Below are 16,758 nucleotides of genomic sequence, written 5' to 3' on the forward strand. Positions count from 1 at the left end.
AGACCAGCCTGGCGAACATGGTGAAACCCTGTCTCTACTAAAACTACAAAAATTAGCAGGGCATGGTGGCACGTGACTGTAATCTCAGCTACTAGGAAGGCTGAGGCAGGAGAATCACTTGAACACAGGAGGCAGAGGTTGCAGTGAGCTGAGATCACACCACTGCACTCCAGCCTAGGTGACAAGAGCAAAACTCTGTCTCAAAAAAAAAAAAAGAAATGTATAAGAGTGTGCGTGTGTGTGTGTGTATGCGCGCGCACGCATGTGTGTGAAAGCAGACAAATAATTCTTTTTTTTTTGAGACAAGGTATCACTCTGTTGCCCAGGCTGGAGTGCAGTGGCACAATCATGGCTCACAGCAGCGGCAACCTCTGGTGCTCAAGTGATTCTCCCACCTCAGCCTCCCGAGTAGCTGGGACTACAGGCATGTGCCACCATGCCTGGGTAATTTTCTTTATTATTATTATTATTATTATTATCATCATCAATTTTGTAGAGATGGGATTTCGCCATGTTGCCCAGGCCAGTCTCAAACTCCTGAGTTCAAGTAATCCACCCGCCTTGGCCTCCCAAAGTGCTGGGATTACAGGCGTGAGCCACTGCGCCTGGCCAGAATTTTGGAAAGCTTTACAATAGTATATTCAAGTGGATAGATAGGATGGAGAAAGGGGATTTTTGTTGTTGTTGTTTATTTCCTTCTTTTTGCTTGCCTATGTTTTTTAATTTCTCCAAGAATGAAACTATATTACTTTTGTCCTAATAAAAACCTTCAAAATATTCTATTAAATCAACTGAATGAGTACCCAGCACTGACTCTAATAGTCCTGCCCCAAGTGACATGGTCCCACCTAAATTGATGAAAGAAGATTGATAAAAAGTGAGAAAGGGCTGGGTGCGGTCGATCATGCCTGTAATCCCAGTGCTTTGGGAGGCTGAGGCGGGCGGATCATGAGATCAGGAGATCGAGACCAGCCTGGCTAACATGGTGAGACCCCATCTCTACTAAAAATACAAAAAATTAGCCGGGCGCGGTGGCGGGTGCCTGTAGTCCCAGCTACTCGGGAGGCTGACACAGGAGAATGGCGTGAACCCAGGAGGCGGAGCTTGCAGTGAGCCGAGATCGCGCCACTGCACTCCAGCCTGGGTGACAGAGCGAGACTCCCACTCAAAAAAAAAAAAAAAAAAAAAAAAAGTGAGAAAGATTTTATATACTTTTTAAAGTCCTCTCAGACAAGATTATTTGTAGGAAAGCATTCAACAAATGGCTAAGATTCCAAAACTACTTTATAAACATGTGAAAGTGAAAGCAAAGTCTAAATTTAAAAAGCTGTTTTCTGCCCTGGCCAGTAACTCTTCCACACTGCCAAGTCCTTTTGCTGAGATGTTGTGATGCTATCAGAAACCTTGGCAGCAGCTATGACCATCCCTGGATTCAAATCAAGGCTTTGTCCTTACAGGGCTTCATATTTTGCTATAAACGGCAACACTTAACAGCATGACATACAAATTTATTGTACTGTATACAATGACAATATTTCTCTGTAATGTGTTTTATTACATTCCCTAGTCAGAGGATAAGTGATATCAATGACTTCTTGTTGTCATTGCAGTTTAAAAATAACTTTGTGATGTCAAAGTACAATAAGTGTATTTGCCCACTGAGAACAGCTATAAAGATGATCAAATAAAAGCTACATATCTAAAGTTAATATTTGCTAGTAGAGTCATCTCTCTAAAGATTATATGTCTAAAACAAACATCCAGGAAACAACTACGCTCCACAGGCCTGGATACCAGAGATATAAAGATGAGTAATGAGAATGAGGACACTTCGGTGGGTGGGAGGAAGAAGGCTGTTCCGAAGTTTAAATGAAGGAATGTTATGAGCAAGTGCTTTGAGACATTAAAGCAGCAAATATAAGGCACACATATTTTTAAGGCAAAATGGGGCTGTCACGTTTTTGTTTTTATTGTTGTTTTTTTGTTTTGTTTTGGTTTGGTTTTTTTTTTTTTTTTTTGAGACGGAGTCTCACTCTGTCGCCCAGGCTGGAGTGCAGTGGCCGGATCTCAGCTCACTGCAAGCTCCACCTCCCGGGTTCACACCATTCTCCTGCCTCAGCCTCCGAGTAGCTGGGACTACAGGCGCCCGCCACCTCGCCCAGCTAGTTTTTTTGTATTTTTTAGTAGAGACAGGGTTTCACCGTGTTAGCCAGGATGGTCTCGATCTCCTGACCTCGTGATCCTCCCGTCTTGGCCTCCCAAAGTGCTGGGATTACAGGCTTGAGCCACTGCGCCCGGCTTATTGTTGTTTTTGAGATAGGGTCTCACTCATTGTCCAGGCTGGAGTGCAGTGGTGCAATCTCAGCTCCCTGCAACCTCCACCTCCCAGACTCAAGTGATCCTCTGGCCTCAGCCTTCCAAGTAGCTGGTACTGCAGGTGTGCACAACCATACCCAGATAACTTTTTGTATTTTTGGTAGAGACACCGTTTTGCCACGCTACCCAGGCCAATCTCAAACTCTTGGACTCAAACAATCTACCTGCCTTGGCCTCCTAAAGTGCTGGGTTTACAGGCATGAGCCACTGCACCTGGCTGGGGCTGTCATGTTTTAATGTAGAAAGAGAATGCTTAAAGAAATTAAATGACTTGCCCATCTTTCAAGAAAAACAGGAATAATCAGCTGGACCCAAGACATCTGATTCTCAGTTGTGCTTCTAGGAGGACTCTGAGAGGACAAAAGGAAAACACCTGGGTGAGGCCCACCTGTGGTGTAAAAGCTACAGATATGTCCCAAGCACAAGAGGTTTACTTCGCCCTAAAAGGGAGGGTGGGACATACATGCATTGTTGGGTGCAAACAAATCCAAACTCACACAAGTGAATTTGGGGTTTGGCTGACATCCCAATACTTCAGAAGTGATTCAAGCAGAGCTACATCCTTCAAATCTTAAGATGGAAGTGGAACTTGCCATGCATGCTGTTGTTAAAAAGAATGTCCTTAGAGCCAAGAACCTAGACAGGCATGGGCGATAAACTCACTGTGTCTTACAACGGCATAACAAACACAATAACGTCCCTTTAATACAGTGATTGACCTAACATTATACTCATGGCTACTCTTCCTTTTAGTCAAAACATAGGTTTTCTCCTCCTTTTCTACTCGCTCCCCAATATGGCAGCTCTTCCCGTCTCTCCTCTCAAGTTCTCCTAGGAATATGAACTGGGATCAGAAACCCCGGGTCCTGCTCATTATTACTGTTCTTTTTTCAATTGCGTGGTTAAACTATGACTTGTTACTGGCTTGGTTTCACTTAATAATCAATCAGGTTGCAGAAATTAACCTATGTCATCATCATTTAGCAGAGAAAACAATAACATCATGCTAAGCCAACAGCAGTGTGTGGATCACCAACAGCAACCAAAAGAATACAAACAAAACCAAAAGACTAAAGGCATTTCTACTTGTTGTAATGATACACACCCAGCAAGGTACATCGAAAACCAGAGGAAACTAGACGATGAGTAAAGTTCTGCCGCCCAATTTGTTAGCATCATTGCAAACCCTAAGATGGAAAGCATCTTTTGGAACCCTGCAATTCTACCATCCAAGAAAAAAAAAATTTTTTTTTGGTTACTTTTCTACAGTGGCTCACACCTGTAATCCAAGCACTTTGGGAGACCGAGGAGGGCGGGTTGCCTGAGCTCAGGAGTTCGAGATCAGCCTGGGCAACACAGTGAAACCCTATACCTACTAAAAATACAAAAAATTAGCTGGGTGTGGCGGCGTGCGCCTGTTGTCCCAGCAACTCAGGAGGCTGAGGTAGGAGAATTGCTGCCTCAGCAATTCTGAACCCAGGAGGCATAGGTTGCAGTGAACCTAGATTGCGCCACTGTACTCCAGCCTGGGTGACAGAGTGAGAGTCCATCTCCAAAAAAAAAAAAAAGAAAGTTTCACCAAGGGTATTTCTTAACAAGCATTTTTCTATGTTATTAAATATCTACGTCATTGTGGAAATGTAGGCTTTTGGTTAACATGAAACAATTAGCATGACTACACAGAGCTGAAATCATTCCAGTTCAGAGTGAAGATAGTGTGCTTGCTTTAGCCTATGTTGTCAGATTCTAAATAAAGGCAAGGTTTCTATTAATCATTTTGAAAACTGAGAATTACCCCTAGACCCCTGGGCGTCAGGAAACACAAATCTAAGATCACCCACTTTTGTTTCTAGACAAGACAGTCAAGGTTAAGGACTTGTTCACTTGCTCAGCCCTCATTACCGTGAGATGGTGTCCAGAACCCAGCTATGTGCCTGCCTGGGATTAGAGCACATCTCCACCTCTCTTTAAAGTGTGGACCTCCCTGTTCCAGCTCCCCTCATCTAAGGACTTCTTGTAAAGGAGGGAGACTCTCTTGGCCATGGCCTCTGTCTGGTTTATCTTCTGAGCTCAGAAACCCCAGTGTTAACCAAACCAGAGGAGAATTCTCAGCCTGATTATACCAAGTGTTTTTGCTCACTGCAAGCAGATTCCAGCTTTCATCAGAACCTTGACAATGGTACCTCCTGTTAGGGCACTCCCTGGTAGTTAACTCTGTCAAACCCCCTATGAAGAATTCACATTCCAGGCTGGGTGAGGTGGTTCACACCTGTAATCCTAGCACTGTGGGAGGCCAAAATGGGAGGATTGCTTGAGGCCAGGAATTCAACACCAACCTGGCCAACACAGCAAGACACCATTTCTATTTTTATTTTATAGCTGTTAAGTTAAAAAGCTTCAAAAATTCACATTCTAATTGCATGAATTTTCTCACCAGCTCTTGTTTCACACAGTCCCATTTGGCCTTTCTGTGAAATACACAGCTGGGCAGAGCAAGTTATTTTATACATTTGTTATTAAGGAGGATTTTTTTTTTTCCACCTCAGGTGTCTGTTACTACTAGCGGTAGTTCTAGGATAAAGGAAAGCCTACACCTATGTAATAGTACCTTGTCTTTGCAATGCCTTTTTTGTTCTGTCAGCCCAGAGCTACCCTGCAAGGTAAGTGGTTGAAAGCCATTATTCTCATTTTGCAAATGAGCAAAAATAAAGTAGTGAGTAATTAAATCATCTTGCTTCAGCCTTAGTGGAGATTTAAGGAATAGAGACTTCACTCTCTTAACATGAACTCTGACTCAAAATTTGGAAAAGATTTTTGAGTGAAAATTAGAAATCAGTCTGTAAAATATCTTTTTGCATTATTTTCATATTTTCCCCTCTTTAGTTGCCCTAAGTTTAAGAATTCGAGTCCACAGGAGGTACCACTGCCAGCAGGGTAAAAATATGTCAACACCTAGTGCTCAACCATACTGCATTGCCTCTTTCTTTCTTTCTTTCTTTTTCTTTCTTTCTTTCTTTCTTTCTTTCTTTCTTTCTTTCTTTCTTTCTTTCTTTCTTTCTTTCTTTTCTTTCTTTCTCTCTCTCTTCTTTCTTTCTTTCTTCTTTTGTTCCTTCTTTCTTTCTCTCACATTCTCCTTTCTTTCTCTCTCTCCCTCCCTCTCTCTCTTTCTCTTTCTTTCTTTCTTCCTTCCTTTCCTTCCTTCCTTCCTTCCTTCCTTCCTTCCTTCCTTCCTTCTTTCTTTCTCTCTCTCTCTCTCTTTCTTTCTTTCTTTCTTTCTTTCTTTCTTTCTTTTCTCCCTGACAGAGTCTTGCTCTGTTGTCCAGGCTAGATAGAGTACAGGAGTGTGATCATGGCTCACTGCAGCCTCAAATTCCTGGGCTCAAGCAATCCTACCAAGTAACTGGGACTAAAGGTATGCACCACCATGTCCAGTAAATATTTTATTTCATTTATTTATTTATTTATTTATTTATTTATTTATTTTAGAGACAGGGTCTTGCTATGTTGCCAGGGCTTGTCTTGAACTCCTGGCTTTAAGCAATCCTCCTTCCTTGGCCTCCCAAAGTGCTGGGATTGCAGGTATCAGCCACCACACCCTGCTACGCAGCATGTTGTTTCTATGTCCAAAATACATCACTTCAGAGACATGCATTTTGTAAGAATTTGACAAAAACGGGTTCAATAAAGGTCTATTTAACAATAAAAGCTCTAGACTCTTTGAGGACAGGGGCTGGCCCAGGGATTTTTTCTTTTTTTCTTTTTCTCCTTTAAGATTTCCATAGAAACACTTTATACAACGCAGCAGGTTGGTAAATACCTGTCAGAATTCAGATTGAATTAATTTCACTTGAGCCCTAGAATATTGGGCTAACAGACAATTTTGTAGACCATACAACTGAAATCTCTCACCATTTCATGCTCTGTAACAGCCCACATCATGCTGAGCAGTTCAAAGAACAAATAGAGGTGCTTCCTTCAACACGCACTTCTTAAGAAGGCAATGTAGATCCAACTTCCCCAATTCTCTACATTTTTACTCTTGATTTATTGATGACCTAATTAGTCTGTGGGACTTGTTATTTATTTCTTTATCTCATTCAATGTGTTTTTTCTAGAAGTAAATTTCAGAAGATTTTGAGGGTAGCAGTTTAGATAGCCAGAGCATGGTTGCTCCCAGCATGTAAAACAACTGGAAAATATGAATATGCTACATGTGTGGCCCTGAAGAGGTGGAGTACATGGGAATGGGACAGAGTCAACGGTATACCCAGCAAGGATTGGCGCAGTACAGAGTTCCTGAGAGGTGGCTGCCTGCTCTAAGACTACATTTCCCAGTACTACCTGCATCTAAGTAGTTACTGCATCTAAGTAACTTAGTCATATGACTAAGTTTTGAGTCAATGAAACGTCATCAGGGCTGGACAGCTGCAGTGGCTCACACCTGTAATCCCAGCACTCTGGGAGGCTGAGGCGGGCAGACCACCTGAGGTCAGGAGTTCGAGACCAGCCTGACCAACATGGTGAAACCCCGTCTCTACTAAAAATGTAAAAATTAACTAGGCAAGGTGCCATGCACCTGTAATACCAGCTATTCGGGAGGCTGAGGCAGGAGACTAGCTTGAATCCGGGAGACAGAAGTTGCACTCCAGCCTGGGTGGCAAGAACAAAACTCCATCTAAAAAACAAGAAAAAGAGAGAGAGAGACCAGGACTGGGCACGCTGGTTCATGCCTGTAATCCTAGCACTCTGGGAAGCAGGGAGTAGGCTGAAGGGATTGCTCGAGCCCAGGAGTTCGAGACCAACCTGGGCAACATAATAAAACCCTGTCTCTAAAAAAATTTGATTTAATTTAAAATACAGAAAATATCTGAGTATCTTTCAATGAAAAAAATAAATAAATAAAATGCAAAAAATATATTCAGTGGAACTTCCTAACTATGCTCCCTTTTGGGCCCATCCATTTCCATCAGTGACACCACCAATTTGTCCAATATCCCAAAGATGACACTTTTGTGAAAGTATCGAGCACAGTGCCTAATTCACAGGCTCTTAACAATCATTAATTCACTTTTCCTTTCCCTTTCACCTATCAGATTAGAAACATGGATTTCTCATTGACTGTTCTCTTTCCATAATCGTTTATGCTCAAATGACATTGTTCACTATTAGCCTGAATTCACCCAGGTATCTACCCTCCTGCTTAGTCTGACCTTAGTCCAGACCACACTCAACCATGCCAGAATTATCTCTATAGCTTCCCTACTGCTTTCTCTGCCTCCATTGTCTCGTCCATACAATCCGTCCTGTGCATTAAAGAAAGAGCAGCGTGATATGCCAGACAAAGATGTATGTGTTACCACCTCCTCCTCCAGCCTACCGTGTCAATCCAAGTTCGACTGCTTGGCTTTTGCAGCCTATAGATTCGGCCTCCTCATCCTCCTCAGTGTACTTCTTTGTCCCTACCCCTAATACCACTCTTCTTCTCATGATCAGGGCTGCCTCCTCATGTCAAATGAGATATCAAATTCTGTCCCTTTCATTTCCTAAGTAGTTCTCAAGTCAGTCTTCTCAATCCATTCTCATGGCTTCAGCTTTAATCTGATACTAATTCTCACCTGAATTGTTACCAAGTCCTCTATCTTCTTCCAGTCTTGTCCTCATCCAATCCATTTTCCATATGGCTGCCAGAGGGATTTTTCTAGAGTCAACCTGTCCAATATGACAGCCAAGAGCCACATCTGGATATCTAAATTTAAATTTAAAAATTTAAAAATTCCATTCCTCTGTCACACTGGCCACATCTCAAGTGCTCAGCAGCCTCATGTGTTTATTGGTTATCATGTTCAATAGAAAAGATTACAGAACATTTTATCATTGCTGAAAGTTCTATGGAACAGTGCATTTCTATAATGTAAATTTGATCATATCTCTCCTGTGCTTAACACCATTTAATGTTTCTTCCACTTAGAATAAAGTCGTTTTGTAGAAGCGTTCATATGTTGACTTTAGCCTTCTTCTGCCCTATATTCTTCACCTGCCTGCATTGTACCCTACTTTCCAGTTTTGCCAAACTATTCCCCATCCCACAATGTGTCATCATGGCTTTGCACATGGCCATGCCTCTCCTAGGGTTGCCCTTCTCCATTTTGGCCACTTGTATCACCCCAAACCATTCACTTCGGGCATTGCCTCATTTGGCAGATATGATGGTGAATTTTACATGTCAGCTTGACTGGGCTAAGGGATGCCCAGACAGCTGGTAAAGCCTTATTTCTGGGTGTGCCTGTGAGGATGGTTCTGGAAGAGGTTCACATTTAAAACAGTAGACTGAGTAAAGAAGATCTGCCCTCACGCATGTGAGCAGGCACCATCCAATACATTGAGGGCCCAGATAGTACAGAAATGCAAAAGAAAGGTGACCGTGTTGTCTCTTCTTGAGCTGAGTCATCCATTCTCTTCTGCCTTCAGACATCAGAGCTCCTGGTTCTGCAACCTTCAGACTCAGGATTTACACCAGTGACTTCTCACTGTCACCCTATTCTCAGGCTTTTGGTCTTGAAGAGAGTTACACAGTTGGCTCCCCTGGTTCTCAGAAATTTGGACTTGGACTGAATCACACACTAGCTTCCCTGGTTCTCCAGCTTGCAGGTGGAATAGTGAGGGACTTTCTGATCTCCATAATGCATGAGCCAATTCCTATAATAAATCCATATATGTGGATTTAGATAGATAGGTTTATTATTTTTATACAGAAGAGTGTATATATATACATATATATACACACACACATACATGTGCACACACACACATACATGCACACACACACACACACATACACACACTTCTGTTTCTCTGGAGAACCCTGACTAATACAGTAGGCTCTCCCTGGCCCTGCCCCAGACTCTCCCCTCATTCTCAGAGTTGGCCACTCCTGCCATTGTGCTCACATAACATATTATTCAGGGCTCCCTGGTAGTGCCTTTATCTGCCTACTTACTAGACCATGAACTCTTTGGGGCAGGCACCATGTTTCATTTATTTTGTAGCCCTGTGATCTAGCAGAATGTCTAGCACACAAGTAGCTACTTAAATGTTTATGGTATGAAAGAAGCAGCGTAGCCTAGAAAAGAGGCGGTGTTCTTTCTTCCCTGGTCTTCAGTACCTCACATCTGGGAGGATTTGCTGCTCCAAATGCCGTTACTTCTCCTCCCATTCTGCACAACTCTTCAGCTGTCATCCTTTCCCAGTGCAGTTGATTGTTGCCCATGGCCACATTGTTGGTTACAAAAGACAAGGAAGACCAGGGAGATACTGAAAAATTGAGTTACAAGAGCCCTGTCTTCTCCAAGAACAAGGATCAGGCTTGAGAAAGTCTAATCACCTTTCTTTAAGCAGCTGATTTCCCTTGATCTCTGTGTTCATGAGGCCATTGTCTTCTGTCCCTGAGAGAAGGACCAGAAGAGCCAGATGGTTGCTGTAGTCAAGTGTATATGCTCAGATTTGGATTATTAATGCCTTATTACATCTCTTAGACCACGTCTCCATGAGTTGAAGGCCTCATCAGAATAGGTCATGACTAGAAGTCTGAAATTCTTTACTACTTTACATTCTATACGATATAATTTAGCACTTTGTTGTATTCTGTCTTACAGTATTTCCAACATTAATTTTACTATTTATATTCTCCACCTCCATTGTAGGTACCCTGCATGCAAGACAAATGCATCTTCCACACTACTTTGCATAGTGATAATTACTCAGTCGGTGCTTAGTCAATATGGATAGGTTGATCAATTGGCTTGATTGGTCTAATCTGTGAGTTTGTATAGCCCCACAAACGATTAAGAACATTCCCAAAGACTGGTGCTGTTTTACACAACTCTGAAACATCAAATAGTTTTCTAGGTAATCTGATTCTGCCTTATTCAGAAAAACCAAACTTGCATTTGTATAACCTTCAACATTTCCCTATTAGTGTGATAGACTGTTAACATTGTTTGCCCCCAATGAACAATGCCCCTTAGAGTTCATACCCTTGTGTTGTTCCTTCTCACACCGAGGCAGGCCTTGGTCATATGACTTGCTTTGGCAAATGGGATGTTAGCTAGCATGATGCAAGCAGAGGTTTGAAAAACTCTAGTCCTCGGCCGGGCGGGGTGGCTCACGCCTGTAATCCCAGCACTTTGGGAGGCCGAGATGGGCGGATCACGAGGTCAGGAGATCGAGACCATCCTGGCTAACATGGTGAAACCCCGTCTCTACTAAAAAATACAAAAAACTAGCCGGGCGAGGTGGCGGGCGCCTGTAGTCCCAGCTACTCAGGAGGCTGAGGCAGGAGAATGGCGTAAACCCGGGAGGCGGAGCTTGCAGTGAGCTGAGATCCGGCCACTGCACTCCAGCCTGGGCGACAGAGCCAGACTCCGTCTCAAAAAAAAAAAAAAAAAAAGAAAGAAAAACTCTAGTCCTCTTAGAAACCTCCCTTTTGTTAGCCAGGCATGGTGGCCGGAGGCTGTAATCTCAGCTACTCGGGAGGCTGAGGCAGGAAAATCGCTTGAATCCAGGAGGCGGAGGTTGCAGTGAGCCAAGATTGCGCCACTGCACTCCAGCCTGGGCAACAAGAGCGAAACTCTGTCTAAAAGAAAAAAAAAAGAAAAAAAAAAAAAAAAAAAAAAAAACCTCCCTTTTGGAACTCAGATTCCATGCTGTGAGGAAGTCCAACTACTGCTAGAGGAAAAAAGGTATGTAGAAAGCGGTCCTGGAGTACGTGAGACCACACAAGACGTGGCAGAGTAAAGCCGTCTTGGATGTTACAGTCCCATTCAAGCCCTCAGATGATGGTACCTGCATGACAGACTTCCAGGCAAGACCAGCAGAGCTGCCCAGCTGCCTAGATTGCTGAGTCATGAGCAAATGAATAGTTATTGTGTTAAGCCACTGTTTTTGAAGGTGCTCTATTATGCCACAATAGACAACCAAAACACTCAGAATCTTGATTGCTTGAGCCCAAGAGGTCAAGGCTACAGTGAGCTATGATCACTCCACTGCACTCCAGCCTGGGCGACGGAGTGAGACTCTGTCTCAAAAAAGAAAAAAGTCTTGCCTCTTCTTCCTAATCACCAACATGAGCTGATTAATGTCACCTATGTGTAGGTTCCATTTTTAAATGCTTTAATGCATCGTGAGTGAAATACAAAATATTATTTCCGATTTGACTAAGGAATAGTTTACTTCCAGACATTTCTGGGAAATTGAGCTTTTAGAATCTGACTTTTTTTTCTATGTAGTTAGTGTCTTCAGAAAGACAAAATTAAGTTTGTTTCTAATTCTTTGTTCTTTTCTTATTTTTTGACTTTTGCTCCTTAGTAAGTATCTAGGGAAAAGTAAAATTTGATCTCTTGAGTCTCATGCCCTGTTTTTTTGCATTTGCCAAAATGTTCCATTAACTTCATCCCAAGTTTAAAAAAACTTTGTGTGAATATGCTTTTTGCCAAAGCATCAAGAATAGTGCCAGAAAGAACAATTCTACAAAAATAGATGTCTTCAGTCTGCATCTATGAGAATTCTACAAGTCAAATACTTTGTAGCTATCTTATGAGAGTCATAGTTCATAGTTTTCTCTGAAAATGGGTTTTGACTATTTATGAATCTTACTTTTTTTTTATTTTTACGATTTTTTTTTTCTTTAAGTAGCACCAGGATGAATCCTCCTTTTAAGCATAGCATTGACCTCATTTTTTCTCCTTGGCTATGGGTTATATTTTCTATTTTCTCTTTTCCTTCTTTATGTACCTTCTATAAGTTGATCTTAGAAGAAATAATTTCTCCCTTATGTCTAAATTGGAAAAAGTGTGGTTTACCTTGAATGAAGAAGTTTCTTTAATCCTCTCATTGGGTATTGAAAAGTTCACTAACATTGATAAGCAAAAAGAATTTAAAAAGGAAAAAAAGCCACAAAAGTTAGTTTTTCAGCTGTTGAGATGGTTTCAGAGTGGTCCTGCCTATTTAAAAAAAAGTATGATCTCTCAATCAGTGCCAGTAGATGAACTGTTTGTTGCTGCAACGAGAAAAGCACAAAAACTGAAAGTGTTTATAAACTTTTTTAGTATTTTCATATGGCCATGACATCCAACTATGTGATCATCTTTCTCATAACCCAGTTGTATTGCGTATTATAAAATATTGGTCAATTCACTTTGACTGCATTCAGAGGCCGAGGCAGGAGGATCACTTGAGGTCAGGAGTTTGAGACAACCCTGGCCAACATAGTGAAAACCCATCTCTACTAAAAATACAAAAATTAGCCAGGCATAGTGGCAGGCGCCTGTAATCCCAGCTACTTGGGAAGTTGAGGCGGGAGAATCGCTTGAACCCAGGAGGCAGAAGTTGCAGTCAGCCAAGATTGCACCACTGTACTCCAGCCTGGGCAACAGAGAGATACTCTGTCTCCAAGAAAAAAAAATGTTTTAATCATATGTTGATTATTATTACTTGATAGTTTCTAACCTTATGATGCTCTAATACTATGTTAAATCTTTACTATTCATTCAACTGTACATATAAGAAATACAAAATATCAGAATTGGGCCAGGTGCGGTGGCTTACACTTATAATTCCAGCACTTAGGGAGCCTAAGACGAGAGGATCACTTGAGCCCAGGAGTTTGAAACAAGCCTGGGCAACATGACTAGACCCTATCTCTACAAAAAGTACAAAAATTAGCCAGGGGTGATGGCTTGCGCCTATATTCCCAGCCAATAGGGAGGCTGAAGCAAGAGGATCGGTTGAGCCTGGGAAGTCAAGGCTGGAGTGAGCCATGATCTCATTAGTGCACCCCAGCCTGGATGATAGAACAAGACCCTGTCCCAAAAAAAAAAAAAAAAATCAGAGTTTTACAACCTTTTTTAAAAGGGCATGAAATAACCTGCTTCATTCTCTTGGCTCAGTATGAGTAATTGTACCCAAGTTTAGACAACTCAAAAGAAATGACACATATGCTAAAGTTAAAATTCATTTCACTTACTCCACAATAGCACCTACTGATTTAGCTGCCTCTGCACGGAGACATGGGTGTAAGGTGGTTGTTTTAATAATATGAACTCAGTGTATGGGCTAAATCCGTGACTCATGCATTATGAAGAACAAATGCATCTTTGGCTTATTTCAGGTGAAAGCCACTCCCAGCCCTTAGTACGTAAGCCACACTCCTTGAAGTTGTGTATCTTCAAAATTTCTCTCTGTCTTATGAGATCGTCACTAACTCAGGTTTTACGCTAAGGAGGACTAAACGCATATAGCAAGTATTACATCCTTAATGCTTAGGTCTCTTCCTCTCCCATGGAACATCAGCTTCAGGGCACTCTTGCTGCTGGTTTTCTCTGACACGTGTCCCCGTCCCATTAACTGGGTTATTGCTTCCTTCCTGTGTGAGTTGAGGAAGTCACTCAGTCTCTCTATGCTTCCAATCCCTCACCTGAAACAAAAAATGATGATAAAGATATTGTGAAGGTTAAATGACATTATGTACGTGAAAGTGTCTGCTACAGGGCTGGACCTACCACCAGAGTAGAATGGTGGTTGCCAGGGACCAGGAGGTGCAGGAAATGGAGAGATGTTGATCAAAGGCTGCAAAGTTTCAGCTACCACGGGAACAAGTTCTGGGGATCTCATGTACAGCATGGATGGTGATGGACGCATGGATTAATTTGACTATAGTAATCACTACACACTGTATATGCATATCAAATCATCACATAAAACACATTAAATATATTACATCTTTATTTGACAATTAATTTTTTAAGCCTCAGTTTCTTTTCTTTTTCTTTTCCTTCTTTTTTTTTTTTTTTTTTTTTTGAGATGGAGTCTCACTCTGTCTTGCAGGCTGGAGTGCAGTGGTGTGATCTCAGCTCACTGCAACCTCTGCCTCCTGGGTTCAAGCAATTCTCCTGCCTCAGCCTCCAGAGCTGGGACTAGAGGTGTGCGCCACCACATCCAGCTAATTTTTTGTATTTTTTTTAGTAGAGATATGAAGGGGTGGCCTGCCCCTCCACACCTGTGGGCGTTTCTCGTTAGGTGGAACGAGAGACTTGAGAAAAGAAATGAGACACAGAGACAAAGTATAGAGAAAGAAAAAGTGGGCCCAGGGCCCGGCGCTCAGCATACAGAGGACTCATGCCGGCACGGGTCTCTGAGTTCCCTCCGTATTTATTGATCATTATCTTTACCATCTTAGAAAAAGGGAAGTGGCAGGATAATAGGATCATCATAGGGAGAAGGTTAGCAGTAAGACATATGAATACAGATCTCTGTGACATAAGTTCAAGGAAAAGTGCTGTGCCTTGATATGCATAGGCAAACATCTCCATAAACCTTTTTAGTGCATAAAGAGCAGCATTGCACTAGCACGTCCCACCTTCAGCCCTAAGGCAGTTTTCTCCTTTCTCAGTAAACAGTACAATTGGGTTTCACATTGAGATGTTCCATTGCCCAGTGACAGTCAGGAGACAGATATTTTTCTCTATCTCAACTGCCAAGAGGCCTTCTTTCCTCTTATAATAATCCTCCTCTGCACAGACCCTTCACGGGTGTCAGGCTAGGGGACGATCAGGTCTTTCCCTTCCCACGAGGCCATATTTCAGACTATCACATGGGGAGAAACCTTGGACAATACCTAGCTTTCCTAGGCAGAGGTCCCTGCGACCTTTGGCAGTATAAGTGTCCCTGGGTACTTGAGATTAAGAGAATAGTGATGACTTTTCACAAGCATACTGCCTTCAGGCACTTGTTTAACAAAGCACACCCTGCACAGCCCAAAATCCTTTAAACCTTGAGTCACCACAGCGCATGTCTCTTGCAAGGACAAAATTGGGGGTAGGGTCACGGATTAACAGCATCTCAAATACAGAACAAAATGGAGTCTCTTATGTCTTCTTCTTTCCATATAGACATGGTAACAGTCTGATCTTTCTTTTCCCCACAGAGATGGAGTTTCACCATGTTGGCCAGGATGGTCTCAGTCTCCCGACCTCGTGATCCGCCCACCTCTGCCTCCCAAAGTGGTGGGATTACAGGCGCGAGCTCCCGCGCCCAGTCAAGTCTCAGTTTCTTCATGTGAAAAATTTTACCCATGGCATAAGATTTGTAAATATTCTTTCCAGCCCCGGCCCCAGACCCTACAGCCGCCAAGATGTTGATGCTTAAGAAGAATCAGATTGCCATTTACGAACTCCTTTTTAAGGAGGGAGTCATGGTGATCAAGAAGGATGTCCACACGCCTAAGCACCCAGAGCTGGCAGACAAAAATGTGCCCAACCTTCATGTCATGAAGGCCATGCAGTCTCTCAGGTCCGAAGGCTATGTGAAGGAACAGTTTGCCTGGAGACATTTCTATTGGTAACTTGCCAATGAGGGTATCCAGTATCTTTGTGATTACCTTCATCTCCCTCCAGAGATTGTTCCTGCCACCCTATGCCACAGCTGTCCAAAGACTGGCAGGTCTCGGCCTAAAGGCCTGGAGAGTGAGCAACTTGCAAGACTCCCAAGAGGGGAAGCCAACAGAGTTACCTACAGACAGAGGGCTGTGCCCCCTGGTTGCCGACAAGAAAGCCGAGGCTGGGGGCTGGGTCAGCAACTGAATTTCAGTTTGGGGGCAGATTTGGTCGTGGACGTGGTCAGCCTCCTCAGTAAAACTGGAGAGGATTATTTTGCATTGAATAAATTTACAGCCAAAAAAAAAATTTTTTTTTTAAAGATTTGTGAATACTGAAGGAAATAATAATTAAAAGGGCCAAATGCAATGCTATTACATAGTACACCTCCAATTAAAGCTAGTGATTGCCTTTATGTGCAGTTCTGGACACAGGTCTTGACCCATTGTGTCTGAATTTCTGTCCAGGAGCCTGCCTGGGATGCCAATTTCTCAGAACCTGGAAGCATTCTTTGCATCAGTCCTTAGAGATTGCATTTCTGCTTCCACCTGCTGGCCTCCTGCACTGGACATAGCTCACTGCTCCCCACTTTTTGACCTTGCCAGGGCCCCAGGGTGTTGGAAGGCCTTTCAGGAGTTCCATGGAAGCTGTCACTGCCCTAATCTCCTCTCACCAGTTGGTCTGCCTCGATTACCCTCCCCCTACTGTCTTCCCCAGATCCCCCTGGGACACTGAGCCAGATTTTAGGTTTCTTCATTTCCTGTTTGAAGCTTCCCAGATCCCTGCCCACTCAGTGAGCCTGACTAGCCTCCTGATTGAGCAGACTAGTCTGGCCCTTAGGCCACCTGCTGAGCCCCAGCAGGCACAGGACTTGCCTAGGAAAGACTCAGGGCATGCGTCCCACCCTGAGATCAGCACATTACCACTGTGTCACAATTCTGGCACCGGACTGAAG

General features: G+C 42.9%; 1 pseudogene; it reads left to right on the plus strand.

The window, feature by feature from the left end:
- The first annotated feature begins 15,525 nt into the window (after window positions 1-15,525).
- On the plus strand, window positions 15,526-16,112 carry LOC103222633 (small ribosomal subunit protein eS10-like; annotated as a pseudogene).
- Window positions 16,113-16,758: the final 646 nt, after the last annotated feature.

Source organism: Chlorocebus sabaeus, chromosome 18 (genome assembly GCF_047675955.1).
Source record: "Chlorocebus sabaeus isolate Y175 chromosome 18, mChlSab1.0.hap1, whole genome shotgun sequence".
Taxonomy (NCBI): Eukaryota; Metazoa; Chordata; class Mammalia; order Primates; family Cercopithecidae; genus Chlorocebus; species Chlorocebus sabaeus.